At 50.5% G+C, this 15,619-nt stretch overlaps 1 pseudogene; it reads right to left on the bottom strand.

Annotated features, from left to right (window-relative positions):
* Positions 1–4,111: 4,111 nt before the first annotated feature.
* LOC119366473 lies at positions 4,112–8,437 on the bottom strand (annotated as a pseudogene).
* Positions 8,438–15,619: the final 7,182 nt, after the last annotated feature.

The raw sequence follows: 15,619 nt of genomic DNA, 5'->3' as shown, positions 1-15,619 counted from the left end.
AGTAGTGGGGGGAGCCAGCATAGAAATGTTGGGTTCAAGTGAACCCAACGGATTTTCTTGCCACCAACATATAGGTTTGTATTTTCTTGACTTGAACCCAATAAAAAGTCTAGAATAACCTCATCAAATAATGTGACGTGGACAGCTAAAGAAAAGGTCTAAAAGCCCAAATCAAACGACTCTACGCACATGCCTAAACTGTGACTTGATTACTTTGTTGTACAGGCATGGAAGTTGCACGCCTCGTCTCTTGTCTGTTGGTTTTTTCAACTCGCATCTCTCATATGTTCAACCTACCCTAGTAGCCTAGCGTGATAATGAACCATTTTGCCCTTGTTTTCTAGTTTTTTTTCTCAATGGATTTTGATTGATCTAGGCTATGAAAGGTATGATTCAAATAGAAATCAGTCACCAGATTCTAATAATGACGGGGTCACTTCAAGGTCACCCAGTAGATCATAGGCAAAGTGCATCAAATGTCACCGCAACTTTTTTTGTGTGGAAAAATGTTACAGTAGCTAGTCTCCCGAAGCCTTCTATTAAGAGAGAAATTAATCTTGATGAGTTACCATCGGAAGAGAATTTCAGCGTACACAAGAAATGCTAAGAAGTTGTGCGATAACCCCTTCCTCATCCTTCGACTGAAGTTGTCAGAGCCGGGCCGGCGGCGTTGCCGGAGGAGCACTGTACACGAAAATCGGATCCACGCCGCTATTATAGACATGGGGGAGGAGCAAGGACAAGGAGGGGAAGTGGAGGCAGCCTGGTCGTTCACGCTTCCAAAATAAATTGGATTTGCTTCTGAAGCACTGAAAGGCAGATGGAACGGCAATGCGACGAATTGTACCAGCTAATTGTGACGAGGTAACCAGACAGGGTTGCGTTCTATGATCAGAGATTTATCCCACTCAGTACGAAACCTAACGATTCGTTGAGACAACAGTGGCGTGACATCATGCTGAAATGGCCATGTGCATCATTACGACACACGCGACCAATGTGAGCTACTGCCTCCGTCCCATAATATAAGAAGGGAGTATCATAAATCTGCGTACGATTGGATAACGTGATCTTTTCAAATTCGAAGCCAATATCAACACTTCCTTTTGACTTGTTTATTTATCAAAACGTAGTGGAGCCACTCGTTGCTCAGTGACACGTTGTGCCACCGCAAACGGCTTCATCCTTCCCGAAAATGATGGTCCGACAGACTGTTGTACTCCGTCCGGTCTTTTTTACTTTGCATATTAGATTTATGCCATGTCAAACTTTATAAAATTTGACAAAATTTATATTAAAAAATATCAACATCTACAATACCAAATATATATACTATGAAATTACATTTCATAATGAATTTAACAATATTGATTTGATGTTGTGAATGTTGGTATTTTTTTCTATAAGTTTTATTAAAGTAGAGATAGTTTAACTTTGGACAAAACTTATATGCGAATTAAAAAGGAGGAGAGGGAGTAGATGTTCCTTAGGGCGTAGTAGTTGTGTTGGTCGAGTGGAAGGATTGCGGTCTCGATTTCTTTACACGGTCTCTGACAAATGGAGCCCACCCTTGCGTGTCTCACTTTTTTTTCCCTTTCGTTTTTCCTCGGTGACCGGCTGAGGGCCACACGACACGGCTCGCGACGGCTGGCGGGCGGCGGTTGAGGCGGGCTCCGGCCGGAGGCGCGGTGAGCTGGGCGGCGGAGAGGTAGCGGCTCGCCGGAGGACACAGACGGTGCTCCTTGCCGTGGCGGCGCCCCCATATGCGTCGACCTCGGCGGGCGCCGGGGCTGAGGGCGAGTGGAAGACGGCCGGCCGGGCGCAAACCTCGACCGCAAGCCAGCCCTGCTTCTTTCACGGCGGCGGGCTGCCGGCCAGCCGATTTGTGCGTCCTCTGGAGAAGACCGCGACCACTGATGCAATCAAAGAGATGAGGAATCGGCCCTTCAGTGTCTAGGCTGTTGCTGACACAGGTGAGAGAATTGCATGCTTTTCTCCTGCTAAAACAAGATTTAGATGCTTTTCAGTTTCAGTTTAGCTTCAGTTTCTTAACTGGAGATGGATGTGGTGTGCGGTTCCTATTTGGAGCAGCTTAACTGTTCTAGTGTGTCAACTTGCATATACGTACCTTTCGAATATCTGAATACCTTGCATGACTGGCTTCAGTTACCACTTGACACATACAGTGTATATAACCACAGCTCAAGATGGGAATGGGCCGACCCGGCCCTGGTCTTGGACCCGGCCCTGTGGCCCCAAGGTCAATATGCGAGGCCATGGGTCGGCCCATTTCATCAGATATTTGTGGCCTCGCTGACCTGTTGGGTAGATGAGGCCGACCCAAAATTCAGCAGAATCAACACTGAAAATGATATATGTCTTTGATACAGCCGAAACGCATGATTATTATTCTGTTAGCCTGATATTAATCAAGTGAGGAATGCCGGCCGTCATTCTGGTCGTGCTGGTCTGGTCTGTGCCCCTTGTTGTTTGTTGCTGTCCGCTGTGAAGCCCATCCACAGCTTTGCTTGGAATTTCAGCGATTAATTCGAATTGGGGAATATTGCTTGGATGAAGCAGTTATAGAACCATAGTTCTGGAGCGAGATATATACCCGTATTAATGATGTAGGTATTTTGAACCGCACAATGCAAATACTACTTTGTACATTTCGCCCATCAATAGGATGTCTGCTACCACTCACCCTAATACTGCAGTGCTGGTACTTATCCTTGTACGCACAAGAGCAACAACGCTTGATTTTTATTGAAGGGAATAGATGTTCCTGGGTGAACAAATGCTAACAATAGCACATGACACGACACGACACAGCACATAACTGGAATTCGAGAGTGACCTGGACAAAATAAATACACACCAGTTCAATCACTGCAGTACACATAATAACTTATACTGTACAACCGACAAAATAAATCAAATATGTAGGAGTTGAACTGGATGTCAATAATCCGAGAAGAACCAAAATCGTTTCCTTGGGCTGCATTTCTGCCCCAGAACAGGAGCATTGAGGCAATGCGGTCAGGTCAGTCAAGGAGCAAATGTGGATCACCTCCTGAACATAAGCATTGATTCAGTTCGTTACCAAGATAGGATTGTTCGCGTTTGCTGCAATTGCTTCTTCTACGCTTTGCAAGTCAAATATGCTTGTAACTTGAGCTCTTGATCCGGTGATCTTCCATGTCGGGCAGAAGTCTGCTGCCGAAGAAAATGAGCATGTCCAAGGAGTCGGTGTAGTGGAGCAACTTGTTGCTAAATGTCACATTGTGGCTGACCGTGGGGCACTTGCCGCCGCTAAGGGCTTCAGCGTCCCCAAGAATGATGGTCCTGCTGTTGTATAAGATGTTCCTGACGGTGTACTTGTCTCGACCGAGTGGAAGATTGTAATCTCGGTATCCTCCTCGCCTTGGCAGAAGATCTTCAAATCGGTGGAGCCGCACGAGTAGCGGGATATGTCATCTGGGGTTGTTTCAGTTGCGTTTGACAGATAGAATTGATATCTGATGTCAACGCCGTCACACCTGTATGACTTGACTGTTGTCCTTGTGACACTTGGCCGGGTTTTGCAGAAAGTTTGGTTGTTGGTCGATGGGGCACAGTCCCTATACACAGCCTGCAAGACTCCGTATCAGGGTGGGGTGGGATTGGGCGAGGAGAATCAGACTGGTGTTGGCACGCAGACACAAGCACGGCCAAGGCTGCTACTTTTTTCAAAGGATTTCTCCCTGATTTCATTAACGAAATCAATAAAGGTTTGATACATAATAGTCATTGGCTGAAAGCAAAATACAAAGATACAAGCTCAGCAGAGCCATGACACTTCAACTCAGCAAGCTCGCAGACCAGCATTCCAGCAACAGAAACTCTGCATCAAAGCTGCTGAAGAGATTCAAACACCACCATAGACCTGGAGGCTGCCCCTGAAGACAGTTGAGCCAGAACAGGTCAAGTTGCCACAGGTGGTGTTGCTGAAGCCTGAAGATAGAAGGGTAGCCGTCGACCATGGCGAAGAGGATCAGGACGGGAGGAAGGGAAACAGGGGAGGCGTCGTGTGGATGACCAAGAGCAGACTGGTGGGTAGAGTGTGAGATTGTGCACGAGAGCTACCATAATCATGCCATGGGGCTGAGAGCAACGGGTGCTAGCTTATGGAAAATTTGGTGGCACATGACAGCGACTCTGACATGGCAGCCAGCTGCTCCATCCAACGCCACTTCCTTGTTTTCCATTTGTAATTATTTGCTTAAAATTGTTCGGACTGGGGAAATATTGCTTGGATGAAGCCAGGTATAGAACCATAATTGGTGAGGTACGCAACCATACTAACGATGTAGGCATTTTTAACTGAACAATACTTTTCGGCCATCAATACAGTGTCTGCTATCAGCCTATCACTCATCCCAATAATACAGTAATGCATATACTTATCCTTGTACGCACGAGAGCAACAACTCTTGATTTTTATTGAACGAAATACATGTTCCTGGGTGAACAAATGCTAACAATAGCACACAACACGACACAATTAATACGGCAGATAACTGGAATACGAGAGTGACCTGAACAAATACACACCAGTTCAATCACTGCAGTGCACATAATAACACATACAACAGACAAAGTAAATCAGATATGCAGGAGTGTTGTTGCAATAAATAAATAAACAAATGTGTAGGAAGGGAACTGGATGGCAATAATCCGCGAAGAATGAAATTCTTTTCCTTGAGATACATTTCTGCCTCAGAATAGGATCAACGTTGAGGCGTCCGGTGAGGTCAGTCAAGGAGCAAATGTAGATCACCACCTCCTGAACCCGTATGGTGCCCAGGTAGGCTTGTTCTGGTTTGCTGAAAGTGCTTGTTTCACAATTTCCCAGTCATGGTTGCCTGTCAGCTCGACTTTTTTGAGCCTTGGAAGGCGCTCAATCCCCAAAAGAGATTGTTCACCTGTAGAATACCAGGCTAACCTCTTCAGCTTTAGACAGGCCTCATTGTCAAAGTTGATACTGGTAATGGCTGAGCACTTAATGTGAAGGAACCCGAGACTCTGAAATGCATCTTTTTTGAAGGTGACTGTACATCCAGTGCAAGAATCCTGTTTGAGCTTAAACAAGGACAAGCTTGTGAGCCGGCCAAGGATTTCGAAGTCATGTTCTGTTATGAAAGTCATATGCAGGGTCACTTTGGTAAGTACCTTGAGCTTTTCAATCCATGAAGGCAATCCATTTTTCAGGCCACTGATTTTTAGCTTGTGAAGATACTTTGGATATATCGGGTATGCATCTCTCTTGTTCACATTCTCATTTTCTTCTTCACTTTCTGCGACTTGGATTGTCAGTGAGCGAAGAAATCCAAGATTTCCAGTTGCATGGTACAAATGCCTCAAGACTGATGATGTTTTATTTCCAGAAACAACCACACCCAACTTAACCAACTGGAGTAGGTAGCCAACATATTTTAGTTCACTGCCGTCGCCAGAAACTGCAATATGAGATATCACCTGCAATTCTGTCATGTCCCCGATATGTTTGGGCATTGCCACGGTGGAAAACTTCTCCTTTGATTGGACGTTGCCATTTACAACAAGCTCTTCATCAGTCCAGTGGCCAGCAAGTAGATGCTTTAGCTTTGGCAGAAAAACTGAATTTTTGGCGAATGCCTTTACTTTTGTTTCACGAATGTCCAAGAACTCTAAGGACTGAAGCTTGTCGAGCTGCTTGGGTAGTTCAGTAATGCCAGTTTTCCGAAGGCTCAAATACTTTAGGTGGAATACATGGTTGCAAATGTTTTTCAGATGGCGGTCCTTCAAGTCATTGCAGTCTTCTAGATCAAGCACTTTCAGAGTCCCCGAGTGACTTGACGAAGGAAGTGACTCCAAAAACTCTTTAGTGGCATTGGACTGTTCAACTGTTGCTTGGTGGCCACAAATATTCCAACATGCCTGTGAACGAGTTACATTTAGTTCCTTCTCAGCTTGGTGCGGTTGGCCTTCATAGTGAACCGAAAGGCGATGAGCCAAGTCAGGGTGATGGGTGTTCTTTACAAAGTGATCTTCTCTTGCAATCTGTGTAACAATATCGAGGATGATGTCATCCATTGTATAGCTCTTCACCTTTGCTGTATCAGACGTGTTCCTTGGTGTAAGAAACCCATGGGAGACAAGCAGATCAAAACAGTGGTCAGCTTCATGCAGTGCACTTAGTCTACCTCTTTTAGCAGTCATGCCTTCAACGGCCCATCTTCTTACCAATCTTGTCCGTTCAAAGATTGTATCTTCAGGGAAAATAGACATATATAGCAAACAGTTCTTGCAGTTGCTAGTCAGATTACAGAACTTTAGTACTTGCCTTGCATTGTTCGATGATGCTGTGGTGGAGCTGTCCAGGTTGTCACACAGATTCTGTAGCTCGGCCTTGGTCTTGTTAGGATTGACATACAGAGCACGTAGAAACAACCTGACTGGCAAGGGTTTTGAGACAATTTCTCGTAAAATGGGCTGCAGCTCACTTCGGTTGTTGATGTTCATTAGGCGCATTGCGCTGGCTAAGTACACATGACTACCAGTGTCCAAATCTAGGTTTTCGGTAGGAGAAAATGATTGCGCCACATCACTTGAACGTGTGGTGATCAGTATGGCACTACCAGGAGAGCAGCTCTCGTTGGGGAAAGCTGATTCGATGCGGTCCCAGAGAGATCTATCCCGGACATCATCAATCACAAGCAAGAACCTTTTACCTTTCAGGTGTAGCTGCAGCTGTGAGATAAGCTTTGCGATAAGCTATTCCTCAGCCTTTGGTTGAAGCTGCGCGATAAGTTCTTCCTTCTTAGGCTGAAGCTGTGCAATAAGCTCTTCCTTCTCCTTTGGCTGAAGCTGTGGGATAAGCTCTTCCTTCTCCTTCTCCTTCTCCTTCGGCTGAAGCTGTACGGATTCCGAGTCAAACTGATCTGATGGAATGTCTAGCACTGCCAAGACCTCCTGAGAAACCCAGCCGCTTCAGTTGATTCCTGCCCTAGGCAAATACAGGCTTTGCAGTCATATGAGTTGACGCCAAAAGAATCTTGGTAAACCTTTCCAGCCCATAAGATTTGCCTATGCCACCCCTTCCTACAACTGCTATATATGACTTTAAGATTGTCACCACCATGGTCCTTCCGTGCTTCCATCAATAAGCTGAACAAGTACATCGCATCAGCCCAAAGGCGCCGTAGAGCATCTTCCTTTCCGTTGGTGTCATCATTTCCGGCAGCTTGCCACCGTGCCTTCCTAATGTTTGCACGATCACAGTTGCTGTTATCGGGCACTTTGACGTCGTACCTCATGCGCCTCTCCCCTACCTCGCAGGCCCGGATCTTGAGCTCCCGGATCTGATTGGCGATGCGGTGACGCGTCGGCAGGGTCCACACCAGCTTGGGCAGCCGGCTCAGGTAGCCTAGGAGGCCTGGCTGCCTGCGGCCAGCGCCGATGCTCTGGATGTACAGGTCGATGCTGTTTTGGGAGGCGTACGCGACCTCCGCGACTTGCTTCATCCACGCTCCGACCTGGTGGTTCTCCTCGTCGGCCTCCGCAACGTGCAGGAGGAAGCCGTTCATGCTCTCCATCTCGTCCTTGATGAACTGCACGTCGCCGCGGACGCCGCCGAGCAGCTGCGCCTCGTCGACGAGGGCCGATGTGAGGCGCCCCAGCAGGGAGTCAACGGCGCCCTGGGCAGAGCCCAGGATCATGTCCGCCATCCCTCTGGCCGGTCTCTCAGTTGGACACGGTGAGGATATGCAAAGCCTGCCGGCCGGCAAGGAGCTAACCAGCTAGGAGCAGGCCTTTCAATGGAGGATGTCTGGATCTGGATCCAATCTGGTCAATGGATGGTGGTTGGAAATGGAACTCGGGGGAGATAGTCGGAGCATGAGTTGTGCTTGGTGGAACGGGAAGGAATCAGGCCAGCTCACTCCGTGATGCTTTGGAGCCCAGGATCATGTCCCTCTGGCCGGTGTCTCAGTTGGACACGATGAGGATAATGTAAGCTAGCTGGCCGGACGGCAAGGAGCTACCCAGCTACGAGCAGGCCTGCCAATTGGGATGGTGGATCTGTGGAAGTGGAGCTCAAAGGAGGTAGTCAGAGCATGAGGTTTGCTTCGTGCAACGGGAAGGAATCAGGCCAGCTCCGTTGACTATTAGTGCCCAGAAAATGGTTTCTCGAGATTTGCGCCGTTTAGATTTTCAAGTCTTTCTACCATATTTTATTTATTGTCCTTTCTGTCGACCAGCTACATGGGCCAGGGACCGAAGGTCAAGAGGAGAAACAGACAAAAGACGCACAAGTGGAGTAGCCCATAGTTGAAGGAAGAGGAAGAGGCCTCTCAGCCCATCTCAGGGCCAGCTGCTCCCGCAACGTCTACAGATTGTACGCGGGCCTCAAAGCAATGCACGGCCTGGCCCGGGAGAAATTGTCGAATCAACCTATTTTCGTGGAGCCAGGGGCGGCCGATTTTCGTGTTTTGACCATTTGGACAAAATTTAGCTGGATCTGACCCTTTTTCTATCGCCGTTGGTCTCAACGGTAGGGTAGCACAACCTACCGCCAGGGTCCTGGCGATAGGACTTACCGGCACCAGCACACCCGTTTGGTACGGAAAAGACACTACCGTCATGGTCTTTGGCGGTAGCCTTCCTCGGTGTGTGCCTGTGTTGCATATGCAGCAGTAGACACAGTAGACAGTGGGTGCATGGATAGACTCATTGATGCGTGCATGTTGCGGCCAGCAGTAGCCACAAAAACAGAAGAAAGCTGAGCTAGGCATCTAGCTACTAGGTTGTCCACTCAATCTCTGCCCCCTCCTGTGATATAATCGGTCTGGTCATGGATATGCATGCAGTGATGCACACAGGAGAGTGCGCCGCAGAGTTGCTGCATGCAAGGCCAATGCATGTGTGTACTACCACTAAAAGCATCTTCAGTCGTTGGCCCTCCAGGAGGGGCTAAAAATCGCCCCCTGGGGACGCACCGGCGCGCTGGGGGCGTGATGTCCCCCAGTCACGGCGCCCACGTTTAAAAAAAAGTTGAATACGGCGTAAACACGGCTCAAATTTAACACAAACATCGGCGAGTTCGTTCAAATTTAAGCATATTTTACAAAAAAAACTACTAGGGGCTGCCCCTCACCGTCTCCATCGCCGCTCCTCGCCGTCTACCTCGCCGCTCCCCGCCGCCCGCCGCCCGCCCTTGCAGTTCTACATGCCGAGGAGGCTGTAGAACCGCGTGTAGTCGCCGCCGCCGCCGCCGTCGTCGTCGCCGCCGCCTCCGCCGCCACCGTCCCTGCTGCATCCCTTCCCCGGTTGGCGCGGCGGGTTGGACGGTCCGGGGGCGTACTCGTCGTCGTCGCTGTCGAGGATCACGACGTCGTGCTCGTCCTCGCGCCCATGCTTGTGGGCTTCTATCTCCTCCAGGGCCCGGCGCTGCCGGACCATCTCGTCGCGGAGGTAGTCGTCCCGCGCCCACTGCATGGCGTCCTCGTCGGAGAAGCCGCGCTGAGCTATCTCCTCGTACTCCGCGGGGAGGCCGGGCTCTGGCTTGGGCTCGATGAGGATGAAGCGGCCGGAGGGGGGGTGGACTCGTCGATGCGAACGCCGAAGCTGTGGGTGCGCGCGCTGACAGGTGTGTCCTGGGGCTCCGGCTTGACGGGGAGGAGGCACTAGTAGAAAAAGGGTCAAACGTGAAGCACATTAGTGCCGGTTTGTATTTGAGCCGACACAAATGTATACATTAGTGCCGGTTCCAATGGCTAGCCGGGCCGCTCTCATTAGTACCGGTTCGTGGCTAACCTTTAGCACCGGTTCGTGCCACGAACCGGTACTAATGAGAGTGGTGGCAGGATGTTGTCAGTCTGGGCCCCCTCCAGCACCTTTAGTACCGGTTCTTGGCACGAACTGGTACTAAAGGTCGTCCTACATAAACCCTTCGTCCACCCGAGCTCGCTCTGTTCTTCTCCTTTTCCCTCTCCTCTCTGTTCTTCCCCTCTTCCTCTCGAGCTCATCACACATTTTGCCCAAAATTTGTCAAGATTTGAAGGCCCCCATCCATTCAAATGATCACAAAGGTTAGCAACTTTGTCCTTTCATCTCTCATTGCTAGATTAGCTCTTGCAATGCTTTATATAGTTATTAATTTGTGAGTTTAGTAATTTGGGAGGAAATATATATATGTGCTAGTATTTGATTTATATGCAATTTGAGGTCAAAAATAACACTTAGTTTGCATATGTAGGTGTGGTTTACTTAGTGCCTTCTAAATCTCCGTCGTAACCACCGTCGATCGCCCGCACCGTCCCGTCGCTGGCACCACCTTGTGGTGAGCCTCTTGTTCATGAAATTTTATATAAAAAATTGATGTTTGTGTGATTTGGATATATAGTTACTCGTATAATAATTATCTTACCCGTACGTTGTTTGTTATACATAGTGCCATGGTTTTGATATCCGTCCCCGTCAGCCCTCGTCCTTGTTATGATTCGGATGTGGTATATTCTCTTTTAAAATTATTTGTTGCATTTCGTGTTTATGACAAATTATGCCCATCAAGTTGACATAGATATTTTTATCTAGGAGGTATGTGAACCGGAAATTCTAACCGACCCTATTGTCGAGAGGTTAAATTTAGTTGAAAGAGAAAACGAGTACTTGAAAGAAAAATTGAAAAGAATTGAGGGGGAGAAGATGGAATTGGAGTTGCATGTTGCCGATGTCGTCGATGATCACAAGATCAAGATGGAGAAAATGCGCTTGAAGATTAGAAAGATTAGAAAATATGCCATCGATAGTGAGGCTTGGTATCATTATGCTGTTGGATCAATTGTTACCTTAGTTGCGATCTTGATCGCATTTGTTGTTGCATTTAAATGCTTTAGCTAGAGAGTTATTTGTTTGTTGCATTTAAGTGTTGTATGAACTTTATGTATGAACTTATATTAATTTGGTCTATTCGGTGTTGTGTAATGAAGATGAGCCGGCAATGGATGTACGATGACCGATGCCCTCCCCAGTTCGTTGAGGGCGTGTATACTTTTCTGCTTGCGGCTGAGGCAAACAAGCGGGCGGATGGTTTTATGCCTTGTTCATGTGCTGGCTGTAAGAATGGTCGCAATTACTCTACGTCAAGAACCATTCACGTCCACCTGTTTGAGTCCGGTTTCATGCCCCACTATAGTGTTTGGACCAAGCACGGAGAAAGAGTGGTTATGATGGAAGACAATGAAGAAGAAGAGGACGACGACAGCTATCCTGGCCATGGGTTCCCTGAATACGATGATACAACAATGGGGGAAGAAGCTGAGCCGGTAATGCGGGAAGAATCTGAAGAAGAGGCATCAGGCCACAACCTCCTGGCCTGGCTCCAAAGGAGCCATACCATCGGAAGATAGAATGTTCCACCTAGAACTAGAATGGATGCCGCCGGAGGATGGCCACATAGAGAGGATCCCTGCACTCCCGGCGAGCCGCCAAAGCTTCCCTCAAGCAGAATTGCCCAAGGCCCGGCAGCAGAGGAGGGATAACACTAAGCTTGGACGAAGAGGACACACCACTGATGTCATCGAATGCACCCCAACAGTGCACACCAACCAAACAGCTCCCAAAGGTGGTGCCTTCAAGAAGGAGAACGACACGGGAGTGCCGCCGCCGCCCACCGAGGTTAGGGCTTTCACCCGGGAGGCTAGAGGAAGGTGGGTGGAGGGAGTTAGACCTGACAAACGCCTCCAAGGAGGAAGAACGGTGCCCTCGGGCGCCGGCGCCGTCGCGGCCAGCCATGGCCGGCCATGGATTTCTCCTGGTCTGGCTCCACACCACCGCCCCACCCGCAGCACAGAGACCGAAGATCGAAGAAGAACGCCGACCCAGGCCCGGAGGGGAGGGATCACACCACGTCCGAGAAAGCAGGGGACGCTAGATCTGGTGCCGCCGGCCGCCAGGACCGCGCCAGGTCCACGCCCACTCGATCCCCACCGTCCTCGCGGCCAGGGACACCGCCACCACGCCCGCGCCACCTCTCGCCACAGAGTCGGTGGCGCCACTCCGACCGAGGCCGCTGCCCCAGATCCCGTGGCTCCATGCGAAAAGCAGAGCAGCAGATGCCCCGCCGCCACCTTCCTCGGGGCGGCGAGGGGTCGGAGATGGGAAGGGGAGGACTCTGCGGCAATCTAGGGTTTCGCCCACGAGACGCCCCTGGAGGGGCGACGCGGGGGTCGGGGGAGGGGGGCAAAAGTTCGCCACGTGAGAGGGTACCGATACGCGATATGCAGGTCCAACTCCGGCTTGCCGCTTAGCCTGGGCCCACAACATCAAGCTCTCAATGCATGGACGGCTTTGTTGTTCGTTGTATGGAGCAGCAGAAAAAAGGAGATCAGAACTGTGTACATATGGGCATCTATGAGTGAGTGAACACTAGGATGCAATACCTGAGAGAACGCGCAGCGTGAGCACAACCGTGCGGATCAGCAGCATGAGCCGCGATATGCTTCTCCTGTCGACGACGACGACGCCCATCAGCGCGGTCGTGCTCGACGCCATGCACTCGCACGTGCAGGGGCTGTAACGTGTCCGTGCTGGGGCCGAAGAGAGCGATGAGGAAGTTTGCTCGGTCGCTCCCTTCTTCCTTCTCCCTCACTACCTCTTCCCCCCTCTCCATCTCCCCCGCTGCATCCTCCTCTTCTTCTCGGCTCTCATCGGCTACTGCGTACAACCAATCGAAGGCAAGGGAAGGTGGGCTCACCTCAGATCCTCTCGTCCCTCACTGTGGCGAAGCCCTCTGGTGCAGTTCGCCTATGGCTCGTGCTCGCCCTCTAGTGTGGATGCCGAGCGCCGAGGAGGAAGCCGAGTACCACATTCGTGTTACATGGCGGCCCAACGAAGGGGAGAAGCCACGGGAGGCTGGGGCTGGAGAAAGCAACGAGAGAGGAGCGGTGGCGACATGAGAGAGGTGCGAGTGAGTGAGAGAAGTGAGAGGAGAGAGCCGGAACCTAGCATCTCCGATGAGGACGACCAGCGGTGAGAGGAAGCGAGATCCAGAGAGAAGGGGGCGAATGGGAGCAGGAAGAGGCAACAGGCACGCCCTCTCCCCTCATCCAACCATGGGCCAACCAGAGCCAACCACGCATACAGCAAAAGGTGAAAAGACGAAAATGCCCTCAACAGGGCATGAGAATTATGGGCGGTGGCACAAGATATTTGACTGCTGGAGGGCCTCGACAGGCCGCACAGAGCACGCTCCCAGCTACAGCAACTGACAAACGCGGCCCACCCACGAGGGTCTCTGCGCGTCAGCGAGATAAGGCCATAACCCCGGAGTAAGAAAAAACCAAGAAAAACCGCACTATTCATTGCAACAGTGGTCTGTGCTGACCCGACGGCCGAGATCTTTTCGCCGCAAGATCGAATGGGTGTCACGTGCCTAGAAAATCAAATGGACGGCCAGATCTTCCTAAGGGCTGAGAGCGTCGGAAGGCTCCCGTAGTAGATAAGATCGATCACTTCTCACGAAAATTTATGCGCCAACATCCGGCCTGCGGGGACGCAGCGGAGGCGAGCTTGCAGTGGATGTTCCTGGGGTGCCCCAGCGGCACGACGACCTATGGCATCCTCCTCGATGTGCCCCGCATCGGCAGCGGCAACCTCGTCCGCGAAGAGCACGCCTTGGGCTGCTGTGTAGTTGAGTGCCGATCTCTCTTTACCCTCTCTGATAAAATCAATTTCGATCATTGAGTTTTGTGGCTCTTTTTTGTCTTTCTCGGCCCTTGTCTTTGAGCTGAATCTGATCCACATGTGAAGGCTTTGTACTAAACATCGAGGTAATGTATGAGATTACTTATCTGGATCTTACCGGTGAATGCTTGAACTTGAGCTGGACAAGATATGTCATTTTGTGACCCATTTCACTTCCGTTGCAGTCTCAAGATGGTACCTCCACGTGAGAAAATCAATTTTTAGATGGACTGGTTGAATGGGCAATGAACACAATTTTGCAAGGTTGCTAACGTTGGTGTAGAAACATCGCAAAAAAAAAAAAAACGTTGGTGTAGAAAGAATTTCCCTACAAAGTGCTTGCATGTGGTATTCAATATTCGCACTTCCGTGTCTTCTGATCACGCTTATTAGACCACCATTTTTTTCTTATTTCATTGTGAAAATGTCTAAGAAATGTAATGAGCTTCTGGCCGTCGGCAGCTGTGTGCAAGCAAAGCTCTACCGCCGCGCCGGCCGGCGCGGCTGTCTGCTCTGCGGTTGGTCCGGCGGTGAGTTTCACATATCTGTGCTCGTATGTGCTGGTACCGAACTATCCTGGCCGCGCCCGCGCACCAGGAAGTTTACATGTGATAAAACTATATATTAATGGGTTTTCTGTCTACTTTACCACCATCTGTGACATCTCTACATGTTGTCAGAGCATCTACCGCCGGACTTGGTAAAACCGGCCCCTCAAACACCCGTGGACGCGTTCGGGCGCCTCCGCGGGCACTGACCGGGCACCCCTCAAATATGCTGCCGGAGTCGCCATGCGCGTCAGCGACGCACCCGATCACCGGCTTTCACATCTGCCCGCAAGCCTCCCGACTCTTCGGGGAATGCTCATCGGAGGTGAGCGTGGTGGCTCCTTCCGCGCCCGTGCCCGCGCCCATCAACCTCAGCGCCACGCCGGTGGTTGGTGCCTCATCATCTGGAGGTACCAGGAAACACACGCGGGAGATGCCAGCCGACGTGCTCCCCGATGCCTGCAACCTGTTCGACAGTATGCCCACGGCCACCGCCGACAAGCCAGCCAACCGTTTCATGGAGAACATCATCTTCGAGGGTGGTGCGGCGACCGCTGGAGGTGCCACCGCGGCTGGCTTCGAAGGAGGAGGCTTGAGATGGAGGCGGAGAAGCAAGCCAAGATGCTAGAGATCGGGGCCGACAATGTCAAGACCAAGGCGAAAGAAGTGGCTCTGGCTAGCATGATGACTGGGGTGGAGATCATGAAGGTGGACCTCAACACCGTGTCACTGAGGAAGAGGCCATGGTTCGAGAAGATGCAGGCCACATGCTCAAGTTTGACGACGAGTGGTCTATGGCGGCATGCGCATCCTTTTTTGTATGCCGGCAAATGTGCTGGTATGACCACGGCCGAGATGGCGTGGTCGAACTACCGACTTTTTTGTGTGCTGCCATGTGTGCCGGCTGTTGGCAAGCGCGCCAGTAAGAACTGTGTGATGGTCTTTTTGATGGCTGGCATTTGTATGCTAGCCCATGATGCCGGCATGAACTTTGAGCGGCGGCATGGTCACTGGCAAGATCTATGCCCGCATGCCTTTTAAATTTGCAGGCGGATATGAAATGAGTCTCTTACGTTGGGCGCATAGCCGACCCGAAAAGAAAACAGAACAGACGCCGAGCGGGCGATCGACCCAAACGGACGAAAAGCAGACAAAACCGCCGTCCATTTGGGTCGGCGCATTGGAGTTGCTATGGTGAACTACTCAAAGCAGGAACAACAAAACGTAGTTTACCTAGTCCGAATTCCGACGTACAGATACGAGTATGAGAGAGTGTAATTGTCCCAGTGTTTAAGCCCTTTTGCCAG

This window comes from Triticum dicoccoides, chromosome 2B, assembly GCF_002162155.2.
Source record: "Triticum dicoccoides isolate Atlit2015 ecotype Zavitan chromosome 2B, WEW_v2.0, whole genome shotgun sequence".
In the NCBI taxonomy this organism is placed as follows: domain Eukaryota; kingdom Viridiplantae; phylum Streptophyta; class Magnoliopsida; order Poales; family Poaceae; genus Triticum; species Triticum dicoccoides.
The sequence above is the reverse complement of the archived record's forward strand: the minus strand, read 5'-3'. Positions and strand labels throughout refer to the sequence as shown.